At 56.3% G+C, this 3,465-nt stretch overlaps 1 protein-coding gene across 1 annotated transcript in view; it reads right to left on the reverse strand.

Moving 5' to 3' along the window:
* Positions 1 to 2,742, reverse strand: part of LOC103252470 (protein FAM78A) — a 3,485-nt gene extending 743 nt beyond the window's left edge. Inside the window, exon 1 of the mRNA XM_008051090.2 lies at positions 2,633 to 2,742. The gene's annotated coding sequence lies outside the window, so the exon portion shown is untranslated. The remainder of the gene's footprint in view (positions 1 to 2,632) is intronic.
* Between the last annotated feature and the right edge of the window lie 723 nt (positions 2,743 to 3,465).

The following is a 3,465-nucleotide window of genomic DNA, read 5'->3' on the forward strand; positions in this document are numbered from 1 at the left end:
AGCCGGGGCTCCCCCCAAAACAGCCCAAGCCACATCCTGTCTTCTAGTCACCCCAAATCACACCCCCCAGGCTCAGCATGCTCTTGTCAGTGCCAGAACCTTTTTATTTTTTTCTTTGTTTTGAGTCTGGGTGTCACTCAGTCGCCCAGGCTGGAGGGCAGGAGCAAGGTCACAGCTCACCGCAGCCTCGGCCTCCTGGGCTCAAGCCATCCTCCCACCTCAGCTTCCCAAGTAGCTGGGACTACAGGCAGACACACAGCAAATGCCCGTCCCTGGTAGCTCTCGTAATCACAGCCGTCACAGCTGTCCTTGTGAGGCCTGGACGTGGCTGCTCATGCCTGTAAACCCAGCACTTTGGGAGGCCGAAGCAGGAGGACTGCTTGGGCCTAGAAGTTCTAGACCAGCCTGGGCAGCAGAGTGAAGTTAGCCAGGTGTGGTGGGGCGTGCCTGTAGTCCCAGCTACTCAGGAGCCCAGGAGGTCAAAGCTCTGGTGAGTCCTCATGGTGCCGCTGAATTCCAGCCTGGGAGACAGAGTGAGACCCCAACCAAAAAATTACGTGAACAGCATTCAGACAGAAGGGGGCCGGCCAGCCCGTCCCAAGTTGCTCTGAGGACGCACAGATGCCTTGTTCCCCTGTGGCTGTGGGCACAGTGGCATCTGGGGAGCCCACCCCAGGCTGCGGGGCCCTTTACAGCATTACAGACGCCTGGACAAGTGTCTCTGGCCAACCCCTACCCTACAGATAAAGGAAGCAAGTGGGGCGGAGGGAGCAACTTTTTCCCAGTCTCACTTGGTCCGTCCTGTTTCTGCCTGAGCACCCACAAGATGGACGCACAGGACACCTTGCACCCGCTGCTTCTTCTGCTCACCCACCCATGCCAGGGTGCCCCCCTGGAACGTGCTCCTTCCAAAATGCCACTTTCTCCTTTAAAACTCTCCGGCCAGATGAAGTGGGCGGAGAGAGGCCAGGGGTGCTATGCCAGCCCAGCTCCCTCCTTCTAGAAGACAAGAGTGGACAGGAGGATTGCTTGAGCCCAGGAGTTCGAGACCCGCCTGGGTGACATAGTGAAACCCCGCCTCTATAAAAACAAGTAAATTACATACACACACACATGGAGGACCCCTCAAAAATTATTTTTCGGAGGGCAAGGCCCTTGCAGCACAGGCTTCCCCTGCTGGGGGAGAGTTCTAGGTCCCCACTGGTATCTGTGGACCAGCTAGTGTTGTTATAAGAGACTGCGTTTGGCTTCAGTTAATTTTGGGGGGGAGATTCTTTCAATGCATTTGCCCATTTCAGGATGGGCGACTTGGATGAGCTCCCCTGCCCGCACTGCACCGAGTATTCAGCAGCTTTTGACACCAAAACGGCAGGACCCCTGTGCCCTACCCTCCCTATTCACCCGATCTCACCCCAAGCGACATTTTTGTTTTCCCCGGATGACAAAAATCCTCGAAGGCAAACATCTTGCCGATGTGGAAGAGGTGAAACAAAAAAACAGCAGAAGCACGAAAAGCTATCAAAACGGACGAGTTCAAAAGCTGTTTTTGCGCAGTGGAAAAAGCGTCTCCATAGGTGTATTGCATCAAGCGGAGAGTACTTGGGAGGCGACTGAAGTTCAAACATGTGAGAATAAACACACAATATTTTATACATCCGTTCCGGGTGTTTGGGGTCCCCCTTGCATATTACATACACAAGGCAGAAAGCACACTTGCAGGAGGAACTCAGCTCCCGCCTCGGCCCCACCCACTTCCCACGGGCTGCCAGCCTGGCTCTGAGGAGCAGGCTGCGCACCAGGGCGGCCCCTCTCTCGCCAATCCCAGCCGTGTGGCTGCTTTGCCCTTCCCCAGCCCCCAAGTGTCCACGCCCTGGCCCAGTCACAGACAGATGACGGCCCTCCTGGGCTGGCAGACAGCAGGGGCATTACTCAGAGCCAGGGCCAAATTGTCACGAGGCCACATGGGTCTCCCTGCCCTAGAGGCGGAAGGGCGCATGGTCAGGGCACGGTTTCGAGGGGACCTGGGGCAGCCCGGGGTCCAGCATCAGCCCTGGCTACTTGTTCTGTGGCCAAGTCACGGACTCTAAGCCTCTCTCTCATCGTAGCCCGAGGACAATCCCACCCCCATCTGGCTGCCAGGGCTCTGTGGTGACGAGTTAATACATACTTGGTCGGGCAGGTGGCTCACATCTGTAATCCCAGCACTTTGGGAGGCGGAGGCGAGGGGATTGCCTGACTCCAGGGGTTCGAGACCAGCCTGGGCAACTTGGCAGGACCTCGTCTCTACAATAAGTCAAAAAATCAGCATCTGCTTGGAAAAGGGGAGTGTTGTGAATAAGTTCAAACACCTGGCCAGGCACAGTGCCGCACACCTGTAATCCCAGCACTTTGGGAGGCTGAGGTGGGACGATTGCTTGAGCCCAGGAGTTTGAGGCAACATTGTGAGACCTCACTTCTATAAAAAATCAAAAATTGGCCGGGCGCGGTGGCTCAAGTCTGTAATCCCAGCACTTTGGGAGGCCGAGGCGAGAGGATTGCCTGAGCTCAGGGGTTCGAGACCAGCCTATGCAACTTGGTGAGACCTCGTTTCTACAATAAATCAAAAAAATAAGCCCGGCGTGGTAGTGCACGCCTATAGTTCCAGCTACTTGGAAGGCTGAGGCAGAAGGATTGCCTGAGTCCAGGAGGTCGAGGCTGTGGTGAGCCATGCTTGTGCCTCTGCACTCCAGCCTGAGTGACAGAGTGAGATTCCGACTCAACATAAAAATAAGCACACACTGCCTAGTAGCGTCTGCAAAATAAATGAAAACTTGTCCTGCCTGAGCAAGAGAGTGCGACTCCGACTCAGACAAAAAACAAAACAACACACACAAATCTGATTATGTGGCTCTAACCTGTTAAACCTGCCAGGACTCCCTACTGCCTTTAAAGCCAGATGCAGTTGAAGCCCAGCGCCTACGTGAGCACAAACACACACACACTCATACACACATCCCCTGGGGCTACAGACCCACCAGCTGCCCTCAGCGCCTCCGATGGGCCGTGCCCATCCCATCTCAGGGATCTCTACCAGGGGCAGCGTCTTCCTGCTCCCCCTCCTGTCCTAGGTAGCAGGTCATCACGCCCCCAGGTCTCAGCCACCACCCCGGGGAAGCCCACCCGGACCCCTCCACAGGTGGACCCAGAACTCAATGCCACGGGATCCTCGCCCCACTGCCCCGTGGCCCTGCATGAGGGTGATTAAATAACAATGTGCGCCTCTGCTGACAGTCCCTTCCCCAGATGGAGCACGTGGCCGGGAGTCTGGATGTATCAAAGCGCCTGGCCCAGAACTGGTACAATCAATGTCTGCGGTGGGGATCGATGTCCTTCAGCGTGTCGGGTCGTCTCCCTCGAGGCTGGAGCCCATGAGGGTCTCTGTAAGGATTGAGACCCCCAAAGCCGCTCAGAGCCACTCGCAGGACG

This window comes from Carlito syrichta, unplaced genomic scaffold (genome assembly GCF_000164805.1).
Source record: "Carlito syrichta isolate Samal-C Ts95f unplaced genomic scaffold, Tarsius_syrichta-2.0.1 Scaffold160745, whole genome shotgun sequence".
Taxonomy (NCBI): domain Eukaryota; kingdom Metazoa; phylum Chordata; class Mammalia; order Primates; family Tarsiidae; genus Carlito; species Carlito syrichta.